This window comes from Xiphias gladius, chromosome 24, assembly GCF_016859285.1.
Source record: "Xiphias gladius isolate SHS-SW01 ecotype Sanya breed wild chromosome 24, ASM1685928v1, whole genome shotgun sequence".
Lineage (NCBI taxonomy): Eukaryota > Metazoa > Chordata > Actinopteri > Istiophoriformes > Xiphiidae > Xiphias > Xiphias gladius.
In genome coordinates this window covers 15,190,545-15,212,001 of record NC_053423.1, presented here as the reverse complement: position 1 = coordinate 15,212,001, position 21,457 = coordinate 15,190,545, and the positions used below count along the sequence as shown (strand labels likewise).

General features: G+C 40.5%; 1 protein-coding gene across 1 annotated transcript in view; it reads left to right on the top strand.

The window, feature by feature from the left end:
- The window catches only part of LOC120786433 (CUB and sushi domain-containing protein 3-like), a 252,081-nt gene that overhangs the window by 34,823 nt on the left and 195,801 nt on the right, over positions 1 to 21,457 (top strand). The window lies entirely within an intron of this gene.

The following is a 21,457-nucleotide window of genomic DNA, read 5'->3' as shown; positions in this document are numbered from 1 at the left end:
CTTAGAGAAAGAAAAAATACCATTCAGAGAACCTTTATAACATAAGGTTATATGTTATTTTATATGGTGGTGGTGCAGATCTACTCAATTCAGTTCCTTTGAGGGGCCATCCAGATTCTGAAGTTTCAAGGAGAACTGCCCTGTTCTGATTTAAATTCACATTTTTGGACTCATTTCCTCTCAGCACAGAAAAGGACTCACTAATGGTTGACAAGTTCATTCCTTTTCAAAAAGGGAGGCTGTCAGACTTACCAAATCGAGAGACAGAGAGAGCGGAAAGCATGGGAAGGGCATGACACAAAGTGAGAGCATACTGAAGGCTCTATTTTATACACGCGTTGGTACAGGAACGAAGACATTTTGTGTGTTTATTTTTATGTAACAGTACACCAATCTACCAGATTTTGTGGTTCATATCAAACTGATCAAATTTGACCCATCAAAGACAATTGTTTGGGCACTAAAAAAAATCTGACTTATTAACCTCAAATAGTGCCAAACCTTCTCTCTTCTCCCTCTGACACATCTTATTTTAGTTTACATTTAAAACACACATCATTTGGGTCGTTTTTTCGTGACAAAACCATGATTTTTTTAAGATATAAAACAACCTTGTTATATTAGTTTTTCAAACATGGTTTTTAAACATTTTAACAAAGAAAAAAAATGTAGGTGTTGGTTCTAGGGGGAGCATGGCCCTTTCCAGTGGTAGCTCAAGCATCCCCTTTCACCCTCTGCCTTTAGGACCCAAGTAAACACCATGGTTCCATTTTCAGAGATAAAAGAAGAGATATGAATGGTTGAACTGTTGGTTAAAATTAGAACTCACTATGTATCAGCACCATGTTCTGTGTGCATTAAAGATTTGAGATTAGATTTAGATTAGAAAAACTTTGATGTCCTCAAACAAGGCAGTTAGTTCCGGAGCATAAAACAGAAGACGATAAAACTGTCACATGACACTGAGCAAACCAACAAAATAGATAAGTACACATTCATCCAGTACCTTGCTCTTCTCTAGCAGACCTTTTAGATGTCAGCAGCTGACTTGTGCCTGACGCACGTTTCAAGTACAGACATTACCCCATATTATTCAAAAGGACACAGTTCAAGACATTCATTTAGGCAGTAGATAATATAAAATATAAAATATAAGGATTTACAAGTCATTTTAGGTATGATGAGGTGTGTGTGTGTGTGTGTGTGTGTGTGTGTGTGTGTGTGTGTGTGTGTGTGTGTGTGTGTGTGTGTGTGTGTGTGTGTGTGTGAGTGAAAGTTGCAGAGTTATACAGATGGAGTATGAAATGTAGTCGTGGTCATGTAGTCCTATAGGCCTGTATTCCTTCCATGTCGTAGGAAAAGCACAGGTTTAAATAATGAAATGAATAATGGCTGTATTCCATTTAGCTTCAGTCTCAGGGTCCTGGTATTATACATGCTGGCTCACTGTCATACGGCCATGGCTTACTGGGAAAGTGGAACAGAACAAAGCCATCATTAATGTTGTTAATAACACCTGTGGTTTTCCTGCTACGACAAGTCAAAATGTCTGCTATGGAAAAGGCGTGATGGAAACGACTAAAGCTGGTGTACTGTAATGTGCCGATGTAAACTGAATGTATGTTTGTAAACTTTTGTTTGGGAACGAGCAAATGATAGCTTGTTTACATTCACATGCGCATGTGCGCACACAAGTACTCACGCACACGCACGCACGCACACGCACGCACAGACACAAAAAAACTGGTCCTCACAAAGATAGACATAAAAGCATACACACACATACACAAGCAGACAAACTGGTCCTCACGATAGACATACAAGTGCGCGCACACACACACACACAGACACAAAAAACTGGTCCTCACAAAGATAGACATACAAGTGCGCGCACACACACACACACACACACACACACACACACACAGTGTTTGTCACATCTGGTTGCTGTTGAAAATGATACACTGCTTAACTGTCTCTCTGTGTGTCCCTCTGCATCCCTCTGTGGGCCTTTGTGCTTGTTTGTATGTAGGTTGGTTGATTGGTGGGTGTTTATCTTGTTGATATGTGTGTGGTGTGCCACATAATGGCAGTATCACTGATTGCAAAGTGCCTCGCTTTGAGTCTGCACACATGCTCTGTCTGGGTTTATATGTGTGTTTGTGCCTGTTTGTACTACTTGTATGTCCAAACAGTTGTCCCAGATTTATTCACTGGCACAAGTTTCTACTTGCTACTTGGCCCATGTTCATTCTATGTGATTGTGTGCGTAGAAAGAAAGAGTTTGCTCTCAGGGAGAGCTTCCAGAGACTTATCTGAAGAGCCCCAGCCGCTGATACATTCAGCTGTTTGACTCACTCTCTGTGTGTGTGAGAGAGGGGGAGACAGAGAGGCAGACCATACTTGGCATTTGCAAAAATGCAACATTGTGCTGATGATCTATCTGTCTTTTCATATTCAGCATCTCATACTGTCCGAGACACACAGCTAGGCTTTAAATTTATACAGTGACAAGGAGATTTTCTCAGAGGGAATGATCCACCCTGGTTTGCGCAACTTTTGGCAAGTCATTCTTAGTCCATGTAATCCTTATGCCTAATCAGCTTTTGGAGCCATTTCAGCTTTTTGATTTTCACAAGTATTGTCTTAGCATTGTTAACGGCACACTTTTAAAAAAGGAATGAGTAAAAAATACGTGCTCATCATCATTTTCGTCGGAAGTGATGTTTACAAGTACAATTATTATTATCAGTGAAATTGCTTGTGGTTGTGTGTGTGTGTATGTGTGTGTGTGTGTGTGTGTGTGTGTGTGTGTGTGTGTGTGTGTGTACGTGTACGTGTACGTCTCTCTCTCTCACACATAATAGAGATGCATACCCAATAATTATCTATCTGACCTCTGTGACAACACAGTTCTTGTATGTAACTTAAAAGTGAGTTTTTAGGTTACAAATAATCTAAAGGTCCTAACAACAAGAATGAGATAACATAAATGCTTATTAATATCAGGTTTAAATGCAAGGCCCCTGAATCAGATGTCATTCTCAAGATCATGTATCCATATACAGATCACACAGCTGGAAACGGGGTCGAAGAGTTAGACTACTCCTCCCATGTGTGATGTCAGCTTTGATTCTGCAGTTTCATTTTTTTCACAAAGAAAGAATTTATTAAAACAAATGATCAACCCTAAGAAGATTCATGTAAACAAATACAGATATTTATACAGTACAAGGTGGCGTAAGTTGGAACATGAGAACAACAGGTGGATTAGTGCAGCATCAGAAGTGATGCAGGCGTTTCTAACAGACTGTTGTGTGAGCCAAGACAAAACGCTGGATTTACTAATAGATGCATGCTCCAGCCCTCACCTGTGGTAATGAGCTCTGAGTAGAGACTGAAAGAATGAGACAAAACTGAGCTCTCAGACAAACTGAGTTTCCTTTACGCCATATGGAGACAGTGAGGAACTAAGAAATTGGGAAGGAGCTCGGACTAGGGCCTCCGTTACTTCAGGGTGAAAGGAGCTGAGACAGGTAGGGCATCTGATGAGGAAGCCTCCAGGACATCATGCTGTGGAGGTATTCTAGGCACGTCAAACTGTGAGGAAACTCTGGGACAGACCCAGAAGATGCTGGAGGGCTTTCATGTCCCACCCTGGCCTGGGAATGCCTCAGGATATGAATGAATAGATGGATGGACTAAGACACTGTGGGATCTATGACAAAAAGAGTGGTCTAGAGGTACAGTATGCATCATTTACACATTATAAAAAAGAAAATCCATGAAAAAGTTAATAAATTGATCACACCAAAGGAAGGCATTTAGCAGGGTAATGGTACAGTAGTGCTGCTCCATCCTTTTCAGTCTGTCTGATTGGTTGTGGGATACACTTGAATGTGATTGTTGGACTCCTTGAACATTTCTTCCTCTCTCTCTGAAGGCTGTCAGGTCATAACTAATTCATACACCAGCACATGCCATACAGCGTGTATATGTACATGTGTGTGAAAAACAGAGAGAAAGAGAGTGATGCATTATTTAGCAACATGTCGGAGGCAGTTTGATATTGTGCTGATGAGACGGAATCACAAATTATCACAGCACTTAGACACACACATGTACACACTCACACATGCGCTGCTTTTTCTTAGCATGAGTGTTGTTGAAGAATTAGGCTTTTTTTCTTCTGACTCCTCCTCCTACTCTTCTGTATTCTTCTGCTCCACCTACTCCGTCTTCATCTTGATTTCACCCTTTCTCATTTTTGTTTTTGTATGATTGGATGTTACCTTTATTGGCTTGTGTTGAGTATCATAGTTGAATTAGGAAAACAATCTGCTAGGCCAATGCTAATTTACGCTTATGAAGACATCATTTAAAAGCACATTTATTGGTTTGACTGACATATGACGAGAGCTGTATGACAGAAATTGATAACATACAGTCTTGCCGCTATGTTAAGTGTTGGAGGTGAATTTTCTCTTTCATTTTAGGCCTATGGTTTTATTTGCATTTGGGTGTACTGTATTGTAGAAAAAGCATGTTGTAGACATCTAACAGGCAAATTTTGATTCTAATGTAATCTTGGTGAGGTGCCTTTGAAGTATGTGAGAATAAAATACTTTTTTTTGGGAATCATTTGCTTTGCTTTGTTTGATAGTATTTAGTAGAGAGAGACAGGAAAGGGAGAGGGGATGACACGCAGCAATGGGGAGCCAGATTTGAACCCAGGCTGCTGCGGTGAGGATTCAGCCTTAATCGTACGCACTTAACCAGGTGAGCTACCAGGGCACCCCATTCAATATACATCTAGACACATCCATGTGTCCAGAGGCCCAGGCATGCCTCGAAACACAAACAGAAATGGACATGCTTTCGGTGCACACGCAGACACACGGCTCCCAGATGTATCATTTTCTTCAGAACATGGACCGCAGAAAATGTTCCTCAACCTAGAACATTCTGCCATGTGACTAACAAGTCAGCAGAGATTTTACTTCACTCCCCCCATCCCCAACCTCTCTTCACTGCTGCTGTTTTTCCTCCTCTCCTCCGCACTTACGATACCGCCGCTGCATGTTTTTCTCCTCTCCTAAGATATAACAGTAATACACTTCTTTTACCTTCATTTACTCTAAACAGAGACTGTTTACATAGTGCCTCAGGAGAAGGCATAAACAAAGACTGATAACATATATATAAAAGAAGGAGATGAAAAAGAAAACACATTTAGCAGAAAATGGTTAAAGATGAAAAACACAAACAAAATGTTTGTGCGTGAAAGTTATTCGACTGTAATTGTGGACACCCCCTGTTGTTGATTTGCTGGAATAGTGTTGTTTCCCATTTTCAGAGGCAGGGCTGCGTAGGGACACCGGATTTCTTTTCAGCAAACACACAGAACAGACAGCTAGCAGACCGTGAGGAGATCATTCACTAATTTGGATAAGAAGTGTCTGGATTATAGAATCACTGACTATTAATATGAAATGTTTGGCTACCATTTTAGTCACTATTTTGACTTTACGTAGTGTGCTATATTTGATATTTGATTAGATTTCAGTCTGAAAGTCAAAGTTTTAAAAAAGACAACACCTACTTTGACAAACTTTTTTCTCAAAGTCGCAACAAAGAAAAGCTGATTATTCATTGCTTTTGAGAATCCACTTGAGAGAAAACAACAACAGATGTCAGTCAGCTCAAAACCACAGTAAACACAGAGATACTGTTATTTCTAACAGTAACTGAATGAAAGGGACAAATGCTATATGTACGAACAACTCCTCACTTTGTTTTTCAGTCCAGACGGACTTCAACACTTGGTACCTACAAATTATATAAATTGAACACATAAATTACCCAACAAAGTAGTAATACAACAAGATGAAGTGTTTTGGGCATTGATTTTCACAAGAGCACTGTTAATATACAATTTACAGTACATATGAAATAAAGGAAATTAATAAATAGTTCTGTATTTGTGAGCCATGCAAACACAGATAAACGTGTGATATTTTGTTATTTTTTAGTTTTTAAATCATGGTATGCCTTTTTTCACTTAGGCAGATAAGTCAAAATGTGTGGTTGTTTTTATTTTTTATTTAAAATGTCATTTAATGTATAAATCAACAGCCACTAACGGTGTGTTACAGTCGCCATTTTATCCATCGACTAATTATCTTTGATGAACATGTCTTTAGCCTCTAATTTGTGTTTGAGCTGCTGTGGAGCTTAGGAGGAGCAATTAATTATGTCTAAACCGTTTGACCTGACAAGTGGCCCAGAAAATAAGGATGAAAGGTTGGTTAATGAAACCAAAAAAGGACCAGTTTTGCAGACTGGCAAATATGGCCAGTTGCCTGTGAGGTCATTGCTCCCTCTGGCTCCCTAAAAGATCTGGTCAATGGCCACTCTGGTCATCTGGTGACACAATTAAATCAAATTTGCTGAAGGAGCATCAAGGAGGTATGAAGTTATAGTTAGGACAGGGCTTAATTGCTGTCCACATTAGATTTAAGCAAACATCATTGTCTTTCAGTGAGAAAGTTTTCCTGAATTTTTCACCTCTTGCACCAATAATAATTCAGGCCTGATAACTCTTTGGCAGTCACAGCCGAGAACACAAACCACTGATGAGCCTGGTCAGACTGCTGCATGCATGGCCACTGAAAATGGCTTCATTGAGGAACCACTTTATTAAATATGAGCTTAGATTGATGGTGCAGCTGATGAGCAAAGTAATGGTGAAAACTTAACAGTGGGAACTCATTTGTCTAAATCTCAGTAACAAAAGCATTTGCATCATATTAAATGTAGCCATCAAAGGAGCATTCCAGCATTTTGTTCTCTGGATCCCTGATCCCTTATCAGCACTTGATTGATTTTGACTCAAGCCTCTTAGACCTATAACATGATCTGAGTGGAAAGGTCAAGTGTGTGTGCGTGAGTGAGTGTGTGTATGTATCTGTGTGTGTGTGTGTTTCTATACCGGGCTGTGGTTTCTTTTGCGGACCAATTTCAGGCTAAAGAGCAGTTAATTGGGGACAGTTTGTCCAATCGGGAACAAAAGCCGTACCTACAGTTGGGAAAAAGCTGATTTTTGGGTCAGTGAGTTAGGGTTAGGGTAAGTCTCCAGGAAATGGAGATGTAATGTCCCTAAAAGTGACCAAGGTCAACGTGTGTGTGTTTGTGTGTGTGTGTCTGTGTGTGTGTGTGTGTGTGTGTGTGTGTGTGTGTGTGTGTGTCTTTGTGTCTGTGTTTAGGGTTAGGGTTAGGGTAAGTCTCCAGGAAATGGAGATGTAATGTCCCTAAAAGTGACCAAGGTCAACGTGTGTGTGTTTGTGTGTGTGTGTTTGTGTGTGTGTGTCTGTGTGTGTGTGTGTGTGTGTGTGTGTGTGTGTGTGTGTGTGTGTGTGTGTCTGTGTGTCTGTGTTTGTGTGTGTTTATGTATGTCTGCTTACATCTGAGGGCATGCATCAGTGGTGTCTATTACACAAGTGTGAACAGTGTTTGTGTGTGTTTGTGCATCTGTGCATGCATGCGTATGTGATTGAGGTGCTGGCTGCGGCTGCTCTGATCTTTATCGAAGAGACCTGAGGGGACAGATAATATCCCCTCCTCTATCTATCCTATCATCCTCCATCTGTCTTTCTCTTTTCCTTCTCAGTTTTCTGTCATTCAGTCTTCTCTCCCTCCCTCAATCCAACAATTGAATCCAGGTCAGTTAATGTGTTAAAGGTCAGTTTCCGTCTTGGGAAAGAGAGGGTGACCGTAATAGTTGAGGTTGGTTGAAGGAGCTGCATCTTAATAGGATTTCGAAGGTGATAATTTATAGTAATATAAAAATGTATGAATTACTAAAACTTGTATGCTTACAAATGCTTTACGAGTACAAAACACTCAAAAACATATGTTTTTGTTAAATAATACGTTTTTGTCAGTGAAGGTGGTGGGATTTTAGGAAGACAGTGGAGGAGCTTTGAGTCTATCTGTCCAAGTCTGTGATGAGAATATTATCTTTTTCTTTTGTCGAGTTGTTTATTAAAACACTGCCTTTTTGTAATTATTAATGGAATTTAAGGTTATATAAATCACTTTATTTTAACATTAGCTGTGAGGTCATGTTTTTATTTATATTTGACACTGCTCTTAGCCTAGATATGCGCTCTACTGACTACCATGTTGTTGTGTTTTTTTCTCTTTTTAAATTTTCTTTACAGGTTTGTGTAGGATTGTCAGATTTTCGTTGATACATTAACATGAATTAACTTACTCAATTTCTGCTGTGTGATAAAGAGAAGTATTGAAAGATGAAAGAATGACTTACTTAATAGATCTTGCGGTTATATTTCATCATTTAAGAAACTGATTGGTCGAGGAGAAAATACAGATTCTAGTGATACCGAGGTAACATATACCTCTACACATGTATGCACAGTTTTTACTCAACTCTCTGTTTTTCTTTCTGCTTCTTACTCTGTAACTTAATTTATCGTTCTCTGGCTCTTTTTGTACACAGCTCGGGGCCCATTTTTACAATAAACCCAGTACAAAACCCAGTGCGGATGCCTACACACAGATACAACTATGGCTCAGTTCATACATTTAAAATGAGAAGGGATATGTCAGTTCTCTCCCTGGAGAAAAGTGGTTATACAGTCCTGGAGAGTGGTATATGTTTGTGTGTGCCTCTGTCTGTTTCGGTATGTAATGTATATGCATGTGTCCTACTTATTCCCATGTGTACATAGCAGGCAAATGTGATGCATTTGTGATTTGAGAGGGTTGGAAAGGAGTAAGATAGAACACGAGCATACAGTATATAAGGAGTAATGGAAAGATGTGAGGAGAAGAGAAGAAGAAGAAATTAAAGTAAGAAAGATTACCAAAGGAAAAAAGAAGAGAAGAAAAAATTAGAAATGCTGTTTTAAAGTTGTGTGTGTGAGAGATAGTGTGTGTGTGTATGTGTGTGTTCATTATCTATAGTGTGAATTCAGCTCCGCTGCAAGGTCAGCCTCAATGCAGGGGCATCAATCAAAACAATTACACATACACATGCACACACATTGGCGCACACAGCGACAGCAGATGCCGAGGGCAGATTGTATGAAACAGAATTTTGACAGAAAATATTGGTATTTTTGAATACATGTCTCCGCCTACCTGTCTTCATCTCCTGAGTTTGCTTTATTGCCATGGATGGAGCACGGAACATGTCCCAAAAGCATCAAAACAAAATGAAAAAAATTAAATGTCAGTACGTTTTATACCTACTGTATGAATCAGTGATTTTGGATTTCTGACAATTGTCTTATCTGTAGCCATAGTTTCATGCAATATCTGTAACCCACTGACTAAAGTAAGCCATGAATTATCTAGAAAAACCGTGTTGACAGGGCTATGACTCAGTCATATATCTCATCATTTGAGCAGTGGAATTGCACTCTTTTAGATATTTTACTTTATAGTAGTATTGTTTTTTTCACATTTGTCCTGCTTGGTCCCAATCACATGAATATAACACAGCACAACTGTCAGCATAGGCAGGACAGATGAGTGACAATAGAAAAAGTCCAAGTAGCTACTTTAACATTACGGCAAGCCTCTTATACGTATAGCAACAGACAATGTGTGATCTTTTCAGTGTTCTGCAGAAAGAACTGCATATCAGTTCTTTCAAGGTTAGCCACCATTGTCAAAAGCAAGTGACTTTAGCTTATCTGGATCATTGTATATAATTTTATAATGCTATGGAACAAAATAGCTGACAAATCTCTGTGTCAGGCCTTCAACAACTGTCCACATAATGTCTCAATTTGATATCTGGACACCTAATCTGGACCTGCACTAATTCGGTGACAGATTTATATTAAGAAGCTGCCAAATATTTTATTGCCTGGAAAGGATAGGTGTCTACCACCAAAGATTGTCCAAAAAAAATAGTCATCAGTCTGATAGCTGGACAATGTAATTGCAGTAAAGTGTAGAATAAAGTCTTTCAGTGCCTAGACTGGCAAGATAGGAGTTTGACCCAAAAAGAAGTCCAGTGAATGATATATTGACCTCATAATATATCTATATAATATCATTAATAGATATTAAATACATACAATGGATATACAGAGAACAGCTGCCAAACCTCTCTGTGCAGAGACAGGTTAGAATTTAGGGTCTGTCGGACAACTACTGGCCACCTGACTAAAATATAGGCCATCCTCGTACGTAATTATTATCAGTGTGTGTAGAAGTCTGCTTATGTGCACAGTAGTGTGTGTTGATAATAAAATAGCCTCCTGGCCAATGCCAGTCCATTACTGAGGCTTATATCAGCAAACCAATCAAACGGCATCCCTTCAGGGTCACCACCTCGGCCCATCCAATCAGCTCCTCCTGCCAAGCAGAAAGGAATGTCACCTGATTAGCATAACCAGAAAATGAGCAGGGTCATGCTGACAGGGCACTTTCTGATGCCATGAATCAGACAGCACTCCGAGGCAGCATTTAGACAAACGTATCCCTAACCACTGTCAGCCAGTCAAAGAGGATTTTCAAACAATGTATCACCTTCCTATGAAATCTGATAAGAAACATCAACAGAATGGTCTCTAAGCTCTTTGAGCTGCTTCTCATCAGCAGATTTCATTATTTAAGGGCATTCCATGGGGGTTTTCTCTCAATATTTAATCATCTTTCTATCAGCAGATTTTGTTACTTCACTTTCCCACTGCTTTTAACTTAACTACTGTCTCCAAGGAAGGCAAACATTTTCTTTTCCATGCAAAAATAGATGGTCAGACGACGTAGCACAGTTAAGCGTGTTGCACATTTTAATGCTTTCCATAGCTTTAAATGCTGTTAGGGGAGTGGAACTTTGTGCACAGGTCATTTTGTTTTGATTTCAATGGAATAATTTAAAATGGAACGTACAACTACAACCACAGAAAAGCTGTTATTTAAATCTTCGGGGAAAATATTATCTTAACACTAGATTTGGACCACATGCAGTTAGCTGTCCATAGAACAAAAGAACGTAAATCTCATTAAGATAACTCCTTTACTTTGCAGCAGACAGGAGACAGAGTTGTGCCTTGAGATGTCTGTGTGATTAAAAGAACTTCTTTATAAATTGATTCCCCAGTGACTGTGCACCCCAAATACACATGAATACACGAACAACATGCACACAAACACTTTGCTATCATGTGCTATGAGTCAAATAAATTGTGCAGAGGAAACACTTGTTGATTTGTGGTTGATGTTAGACTGTACTGCACTAATGGTACAAAGAATGGTGACAAGGAGCGAGATGAGGACAAGGAGGGAGATGAAAGAAGACAAGATTAAAAGGGACAAGAGGGAAACAAGTTGAAAGAACTGAAACAGGACAGAATCCAGCTGCTTATGTCGTGAAGTGTACTTCAGCATAAGGCTGCTGCACTTTGTGTCATAAAGACAAGTGATGTGGTTTTTGGATCCTTATCCTTGTGGAATTTCAGTGCAAACTGTTTTTTCTTTATGCAAGGTTGAATCAGTTAATTTAAGGAAATCAGTGATGATTTTACGCTCATAATTGACTGTTGAGTTGGTAATGACCTATTTATTTCAGTTTGCTCTTCAACCTTTACTTTGTCAACAAGAAAATGAGGTAATGCAATATTTCTATGTATTACTTTACGTTCCTTTTGGTTTTCAGACACTACATATTCACAGTCTTTACATGTAGGATTATTACTCAGCTGTGTCTGTGTTGGTTGGTTAGTTTCACAGTTAAGGGGAGCGTGGTAGCTTTAACTTGTAGTGTGTGTGTGTGTGTGTGTGTGTGTGTGTGTGTGTGTGTGTGTGTGTGTGTGTGTGTGTGTGTGTGTGTGTGTGTGTGTGTGTGTGTGTGTGTGTGTGTGTGTGTTTTTGTTTGTTTGTATGTGTGCTGGCATCTGTCAGTCAGCGTTCCAGGGGGTCTCTTGATGTTAAATTTAATAAGTCACGCTACAGTAACCACAGCTATTAGATATGACACACATACCGGCACACACACTCACAAAGCTAGCTAGGTAGTTCACCTCAACTCTGCAGCAACCAGGCAACACACACACAGATGCTATCAGCACAGAGTGCTCTCTCTCTCTCTCTCTCTCTATCTCTCTCACACACACTCACACACGCACACACGCACGCACACACACACACACACACACACAAAAGAACTCAGTCTGTGCACTCTTATTAAAGATACACAGTATACACCAGAGTATGACTGAAGTTGTCAGTCACTAGAGACACAAACACACTTTCACAATTTGTCTCTGGGTGCTCTTCTTCCCTCCTCTGGGCCTTCCATCCCCACTGTTACCATTCCTTTCTCAGTCCTGTTTATGTTAGCCTCCGTCTCCTGCCACTCTCCATCCGCCCACCAGATGTCCTCAGACCTTCCTCCCTATCCCAGGCGCCTGACTGCCAGATCCACCTGCTCACCCGAAACCTATTCCCAATCGCCTGAGCTTCCCTGCCCACTCACACACCTGTTCCTAGTTTCCTCATCTTCCCAGCCAGTTCTTTAGCCAGCCATTTCCACCAGCTCGTCAGCAGATCGTCTGCTTATGTCCCAGTGTGTTTCCCCATGTGCCTGCCACCTGCATGTAGTAACCTGTTTTCTTTTACTGCCTGCTAGTCCATCCATCTGTCTGTAAGCATGGTTTTCTTCAGTTCACCCATTTAAGTTCCTTTGCTGAACCTGCCTACATGTTAGTCTGCGTATAGCTCCTCCCTGCCTGTGCAGCTACCACCAGCTCTGTAACACACATTGACAATGACTGTCTCTGCAGGCAATAATCTGTACATGGGTTATGGGTTAATATTTCATACACCACTTGCACTACAGCAGTAACCTTACATAGCCCTCCGTTGCTGTCTGCTCACATGGTGTCAGTTTAGGGACAAGTGGATGATCTGTCTGAAGGTATTAGAGATATAGGAAAGAGCCCAGCTAGTGACCCCCAGAGACAGCACTGTTCATTATAGTCATAATACTAAATGTCAGATGGAACGATAAACAGCATTAGCAGCAGTAGAACTACAAACTGTAAAGTTTGTCTTGAGGACAGAGGTGGTAGAAAGGTGTTGGTGTCATTAAGATAAAAAAGAGTGTGTCCAAAATGGAAAATGGTTCATCTTCAGGGGGATCATGAATGTGATCAGTATATTTATGGAAATCTTCACAGTGCTGTACATTTTAACGTCTTGTATTGTGACAACACTCTTTTACAGTTTTGTCTCCACCAGTCATTATCCAATATAGAGGGCATCACCTAGGAACTAATTTGCACCTTTAAATGTGTTTGTGTCTATTTTCAGTGTCTTTGCACCCTTTTCAAACACACAGAGAGAGAATTGTGAAGTTGTGGTGAACAAATCTCTTCTCTTCTCTTCTTTAATAATAGGCACACTGAGGTTATTTTCAAAGTTTTGTTCATACTTATCTATCTGACTGAATATTATATTGAAAATGGCTGGTAGTTAGAACCCTTAGACGAGAAAGAGAGAAGATAGATTTAAATACAAAAGTGGGAGTATGTGCATGTGGTAGGGGAGAGAAAGAATGCTCTGCTATTGATCAGTACTAAAAGGCCTTCTGAGAGGACACACCCATTAACTAATTTCTCTTCAACAACCATAGCATCTGATTCTTTTTTGAAAACCTTTCTCTCTCTGTACCTCTCTCATTCGCTCTCGCTCTCATTCTCGGCTCTCTCTCGCTCTGTCTCTTGCTTTCCTTAATGGATATTGATTTAGTTCTAGGTACATACAGTAAGTTTCTATCTATTGCGCCAGTTGTGTCTGGCTAACCTCTTTAGCTTCTAAGCTCGCTCTCTGTCTCTCTCACAACCTTTTGAGGTTAACCCCTCTCTCCAGATGACAGTAGTGTGAGTGTAAATGCAAATCTTTGTGTGTAAGTGCAAGTGTGTGTGTCTGTGTGTGCATATGTCACAGTGCAGCACAACTTAAGCAAAATGACAGTGATGTCAGACACATAATGATTTCCTATTGGCTGTTGGCCCCTGAGGCCTAACGACCAGTTATTGATCTGACCAATTAGCATTCACACCTTTAATTAATACTGAAGCCTGATGTGCATACACACACACACACACACACACACACACACACACACACACACACACACACACACACACACACACACAAAGACTTTTAATTAATAGTGAGGAGAGGGGTGTCTGTGAAAAGAGATAAGAGAAGAAGAGAGGGAAAGGGGCTGGGAGGGCGAGATGGATGTGTTAGCCAGAGAACAGAAGGGTCAGTTAGAGAGAGAGGACGGCAGATCAGGACCCTGACTTAAAATACTGCAGCCCCTTAATATAAGGACTAATGGTGTGTCAGAGCTTAATGGTATACTGACTTTTAAGAATATAAACAAGCTTGCTTTTGTGCATTGAGATAACAGGTATTAGCTCTGCCTCTATAGGTGTAATTTTCAATGTGATAGTGTGGACATGATGAAAATCTTGAAATTAGCTTAGCAATCAGTTTTTTTAACTGTAGTGAAATAAATAACAGCAGAACTGGACACAAATATAATGTAACCAGCTGTATTTCCAGGATTAATCTGATCAAAGGTCGTAATTTCCAAAAATCTCAGTGAATTCCTTTAACATGACTATCATCTACATTAAGTCAATTTAATAAAATAACGTCTGTTTTTCGATACCTGTAAACTCTGAACCCTTGATCAAGTCTGATTGAGCTAATTTGTTCTGGTCCTCAGAGAGACGGAGTCAGCACTTTCAGGTCAGACCAAACGATAGCTTTTACTGTACTGCTGTAGATTCTACAAATAAGGCCTGAGCAAACAAACTAACCAATGATCTTATTCAATCCTGATGGCTAAAGCCTGTAAACACAGAACATGATTAGTGGTAGTAGCACAGGCAGGGAGGACCCAAGTGCAGACACACATGCAGGCTGGTGCAATGAAGGACCTTTAATAGATTAAGTGATGAAGACCAGACTTAAAGCAAGAGGGATGGACAAGCAGGCAGGCAGGTAGATGGGCAGGCTAGCAGGCAGGTACAGACAACAAGTAACTGGTTCCAATGATTGGAAATGGAAAACAGTTGAGCAGGTGGATCTGGAAACAGAAAGAAAGTCCAGGGACATCTGGTTGGGGGGGACAATGACAGGCCAATAAACAGGGCTGAGTAAGGAATCATGACAGCCCACTGCTGGGACTGCTGACTCAGCAACAGACTCAGGAACATGCTTGATGTTTGTTGTGACAACTGACTCAGAAACAAGTAAGTGAGATGGGGGCCCCTACTCAAGAACAGCCTGATGCCCCTACTCAAGAACAGCCTGAGGAACAGGCACAACATTTGGTGGAAGGCTGACTCAGGAACAGACTCAGGAACAGGTGGGACATTGGCTGGGGAGGCCAACTCAGGAACAGACAAAACGTCGGTTGTGACCCCGATTCAGGAACAGCCAAGATGTCAGCTGGGACCCCCACTCAAGAACAGGTGAGATGTCGGAAGGGACCTCCAACTCAGGAAGAATGGAGATGTCGGCTGGGACCCCCGAATGAGCACCGGACTCAGGAGAAGATAAGCTGTTGGAAAGGATGGCCTACTCAGGGTCCAGCTCAGAGTCCAGCTGCTATCGGTTGTGGCACTAGGCAACAGAGGCTCTGGGTCGCTGGGCAGCAAGGACTCTGGGTCACTGGGCAGTGGATGCTCTGGGTCGCTTGGCAGTAGATGCTCTGGGTCTCTGGGCCGATTAGTGGACCAAAGTCTTCGGAGCCCGTGCTTCCTTCTAGGGGCTCTGATCCCTAGATGGAAATAATTAGGTGAGTACCCAGGAAAGGTAACTGTTGAAGGTCATTAGGGGCAGGATCAGGTCACTGGCTAGCTGACTTGAAAGCAGACTGGAGTCTAGAAGTCTGGAGGCCAGTCAACTGGGATGCAGGCTGGAGGTTAGCAGGCTAGCTAGTTAGTGAACAGCTTCTTGGCTAGTAGACCTGGGGCCAATGACTGTACATATAAAAATGGGTGACATGAAAGCCCCAGAAAGTGAAGCCAAAACATCTTGATCGCCACCTGGTGGCTGGCTGCAGTATAGGTCATATACCCTGCCCCCTCCATGTTAGTGGATGGGACATGGGCCAAACTAAAAATCAAAGTACATGTCAAATTATTTTTTCCCAAAGATTTTTTCTGTCATTTTAGGTAGTTGTTATCATAGTGATATATGTTCAGGTGTTCAATTATTTGATAAGTTGGTTTTAATTATTTATTTGATGTTGTAAAAAGGGGGTGTGACATCATGATTCACAGCTTTGAATGTGCTTGCAATGAGTCAGGCGGGTGGATGGGCAGGACCTCAATAACGTGGCTCGACGTGCCGACATTACTGCACAGGCTCTGGCTCCAAATGACATCAACAGCACAAGATGGCACTTGTATCCGGGATATTTTGGCTTCATTTTTGTATAGTGGGAGGAAGTGGAGCTGTGTCGTCCAGGCTAGCCGCAGGAGAAGCAGACTGGGAAGCAGGTCTCTAGGAGGCATGCAACATTGCTATACAGGTGGTAAAGATGATGGGCTTGCAAGAAACAGGACAAGGATGAGGGCTGAAGACAAACTTCCACCTGTAGGAGGCTACCTCTAGGGCAAATTCAGGGTCCCGTTTCCAAAAGGTAGCAAGTGACTCCAGGAAGTCTGGCTCTTTATTAAGAAAACTGTCTTTAGACACTCAAGTGTACTCCCAGGTAAATGTCAGGAGCTTGCCTGCGGTGTCCATGTTAGGCCAGATTCTACTGTCAGCACTGGTGGTAGGAGCACAGGCAGGGAGGACCCAAGCAGACACACAGGCAGGTTGGTGCAATGAAGAAATTTTAATAGATTAATTGATGAGGAACAGGGTTAAAGTCAGACGGATGGGCAGGCAGGCAGACAGGAAGGTAGGCAGGCAGGTAGGCAGGCAGGCAGATACAGACAGCAGGTAACTACATACAGCTAGCAGGAACGGGAGTCCACAGCATGAGCAGCACAAAGGGAAACACACGGACACATTAGCAAACGATCTGGCAACTGACTGGGGAAAAGGGGTGGTATAAATTCCAGATGAGGGAAATGAGGAACAGGTGCGTAGGCAGGCAGGGGAATCCCAGGGATTGGAAATGAAAAACAGGTGAGCAGGTGGATCTGGAAACAGGAAGAAATTCTGGGAACATCTGGTGGGTGGTTTGAGTATGACAGGAGGCCAATAACAGGGCTCAGACAGAAACCATGATAGAACAATTAGTACGAGAAGGGGCTTGTTTTTTCTTTGTATGTATGTGAGTGGGTCTAATGAAGTTCTGTTGGCAGGATGTCTTCAGGGGGGAATGTAATAGTTTATTGAGCCAGGCTTCAGTGAAAAATTGATCACGGCATCAAGAAGCTATACCCACAACGGACACACACACTAACACACTCAAAACACACACCTGCACTTATCCTTGTTTATACGTTTGTAGTGCCATGTACACACTGGCACACAGGCACAGGTGCGTTCACACACAATGGTGAAGTGGAGGTAATTGACATACCCATGTTTCTTTTTGAACAGTCAGACTACCTTCATTATTTGCTCATTTAACTACATACAGGGAAATTGCAAGGCTGAAAAAATCCTAAGTACATCTTTTCAACTATTATTCTTAGATGGATATTCTACCCACAAAAATGGGGTAATTGTGTTGGACAGGGTTATTGTCTTCCTCAAAATGATTAACTTGTTTCACCCAGACTCATTAAATTGCATCCTCACCCAGCTGCCTCTAATTATATATTTCTATCATATGAATGTTTATACTTAATTGAACTGCATTTCAAAGAAAGACCATACTATTCATTTTGCTGCATTAATGTGAAAGTGTGTCCTCATTAGTTATATTGATGAAATAGTTTTGCATGCACAGTGGTCCATAAAATGATTTATATTTGACAGTGGCCTGGCCAGTATCATAAAAACTAGAGAGAATAAGGAATTATTTTTAAACTAAAAAGCAGTGGTTGTGAGAAACAAGATTTAGTAAATAATATCCAAATACATTCACTTTCATATTGTACCTTTAACACCAGTACTTTTCTGGGTATTTTGATGCCAATTTGGAAATCATCTGCTTCAACAATTTAACATCATCAGTGATACTTTTGAATTGCCAAATGAACCAGTTCTGCCTTGGGAAATTCTTTGTCAGGTACCATCTGTATATAAAGAATATACTGTCTTGGTTATGTGCTTATGTGCTGTTTAGACTGAAGAGAAGATCAAGTGTATGGACAGTGGGCTGCTTGAAGCTGTTTTGTGAACGTATTGAATACAGACGATTATTGTTCGCACAGAACATCAAGGGCACCACTAAGGCAATCCTCTAGACTGCTTTTACCTTCAGGGAGAGTGAGGTGTGTGTGTGTGTGTGTGTGTGTGTGTGTGTGTGTGTGTGTGTGTGTGTGTGTGTGTGTGTGTGTGTGAGTGATAAACCCAGAAAGACACTAGTATTCTACTGCTCTGACTCCTTAATGTTTAATCTCCACTAGAAGCTACGATCATTAGCTACACAGTTGTGTGCATACTAACTGATCTTCACAACTGCCAGATGATCTCGTCCTTTGAACAGCCATTAGTCTATCTGTGAGCTCTCTCTTTTTTCAGCTTTAACTGTCCCTCAGAATCTTTCTGTCTCTCTCTGACACACACACCTTGTGCTGCCACTTACTCCATTTTCCCCTTCATTAATGTTTTTCATAATTAATCATAATTACTAATAATTACACCATCACCAAGTAGCTGGCAACCAAAAATAGTGTCTGAGGGGAGTTGAAACGTGTGTGTGTGTGTGTGTGTGTGTGTGTGTGTGTGTGTGTGTGTGTGTGTGTGTGTGTGTGTGTGTGTTTGTGTGTGTAATTTATTAGTGAAGTTCATTCCTGTCTTTCACTCTGTATTGTGTCTTAGAAGACAAAAAATAAAATTAACCCCAGACAAAATTACACTTTCAATTTAGTGTAGTTACATACTTGACACACTATTTACTGCATTCCCGTATCATCATTGTCGATAGTTGAAAATGATCTCCTGTACACAGTAAATTTATAAAGTAAAACAACATTAAAAAAATAACTTTGTAGGTCTTACATAGTTGTATTTTGTATTTTACCTTTTATTAATATCCTTTATGTCCAAATTATGAGTATGGCTCTGGCTCAGTCCCTTAGAGGCCAATTAGGCAAGCAAAGTGTTTTGGCAACCTGATTAAAGCAGACAAATTGTGTCAACATCATCAAATTGTCAGCTCTACCAAAACGCAGAGTTGTGGTGGAGCATTTGGGAACTTTCAGTGTTAAGTGGTCATGTAATCACAAATCAAGTGGATGATTGGTGCAGAAATGGAACAAACTGTAAAGCCAACTACTCTAAATGGTTTCCCTGCTGTAATCTGCAGAGGAGGAATATAGCCATTATCTGTACACAAATACTGCGGAGGCGTATTGTTTTAAGGCACTTACATTTAAATTTGGTATTTCCATTATTGATAAGTTTATAAATTTACTTACACAACAGATATCTGACACATTTCTCTGATGAAGTCTCTAAAAAGAGCTGGTGAAAAAAATGATCGAATCAGTCTTTCATGGTTGCCAAGGGTCTGAACAAAAGTAAGCAGAATTCTTCAAGTACCTTCTTTAGATCAAGTAACAGACCTTCTCTTACTTGAAGAATCAGGAAATGTTTTTCTTCTATCATGAGGACCATTCTTGAGCTGAATCTGCCCTCAAAATTCACTCCTTTTTTTGCCTGTGTAAGCAGTACTCTATTTATTATTAATTTAAAGTTGCTTCTTTAGATAGGGACACGAATGAAAAAAATTGTGTTAAATGACTAGTTATGCTGCTGATGCTTCTGCCACGCTCCACTACAGGGAGTCGAGTGGAGACTCAAAGGGAATTTGTCTGGAAGAGTCTGTAATCTTGGCCCCTGCTGTTCCTCTGATTGTACAATGGATGGTGATAGTTGGTGGAGGCCAGAACTGTGGGTGCTTGTTGTACTGCATTATTGCATATTTTGCCTGCCCTCTAGTTGTGTAGAGGTCAGTTTTAATGCCATGAAGAGCGAGTGTTATCACCAACAATGAAGGGGGAAGTGTTTTCTTCCCTATCTACTCTTATCAAGCCGTGACCACTGTCTATCTATATCATACTCTTTAAGCTTTTATTAGAGACATTCAGTACTCTTAAAACATCTATTTACTGTGTGTTTAAAATATATTCTGGTTCTCCATCTCTTAGCTGCTGTATAAAATATTTTTGTATGACCATTGAATAATGTGTGCAGATGTGTATGTATGTGAGTTTGTGCATCATATAACCACGTCTAGGAGAAAAAATTGCACTCCTCCCTTCTTTTGTTCCTGACCATCAGTCTAACTTTTTGCTCGATGTTTGCTCAGCATGATCCTTAAAGAATAGTATTTTCAGTGGCATTTTAAATTTTATGCTGTTAATGCTTTTGTATAAAAAGGTGTCACAATTTTCAAATGGCGGGTATCCCATCCTTACATTTATCTTATAATACTGAAAAGTACACAGCCATGTAGAATAATTCCACATTATCCTACTCGTGATTGTTCAGCTGTCATAGTTGGAATTTTTGGAAATCGCCTGAATCCTATTATGAATGGCAGTTGCTTGACAGCTCTGCAGCAACTTTCTAACAATGGAGGGATTGTTTTGGGGGGAAAAAATCCAATGTCAAAATTAAAAATACATGGATGTACTGTAGTTGAGCGAAATCGGAAAAAATGGTTTATTTATTTCAAGCAAAACATTTCAGTGTTTCCAAAACTCCACTATAACCTTTTAAACCTCAGGTGCAGCTTTCTCTAATTTTCCCTGAATTTTGTGAAGTAAATTTGAAGTTCTGAAGATATCTGTAATCTACACATGTTGGAAAGTACATGGGTATATTACAGTGTACATGATGGGTATTCTAGTCACATTACACATTCCTGCTTGCTTTTCTAAACAAAGTTTAACTGATAAAATTGTATTTGTATTGTAAGAAATCTCAAATCTCCCTCACTTGATGGGTTTTAACTAGCTAAGAATTTAAAAGGGTGTGGTGAACCATTAAAAATCCCTCATATTGTAATTTTTGAGATGCTAAAGGACAGGGGCAACATGATTCTTTTTTTCTGTTCCTTTTTTTAAAATTCCCCCTCCTTTCACTATTAGTTGTGACTGTACCAAAATGAAGATATTTTCAGATCGGTTTTTTCCTTGCCAATTCACATTCAGTTCCAGATGACGTTTAACTCCGGCAACTCCAGGGGCTTCTAATCCAGTGATGTTAATCAATCACTGTGAACACGTAACTGCAAATCATGTTTTCCCAAGTTCAGACTTTT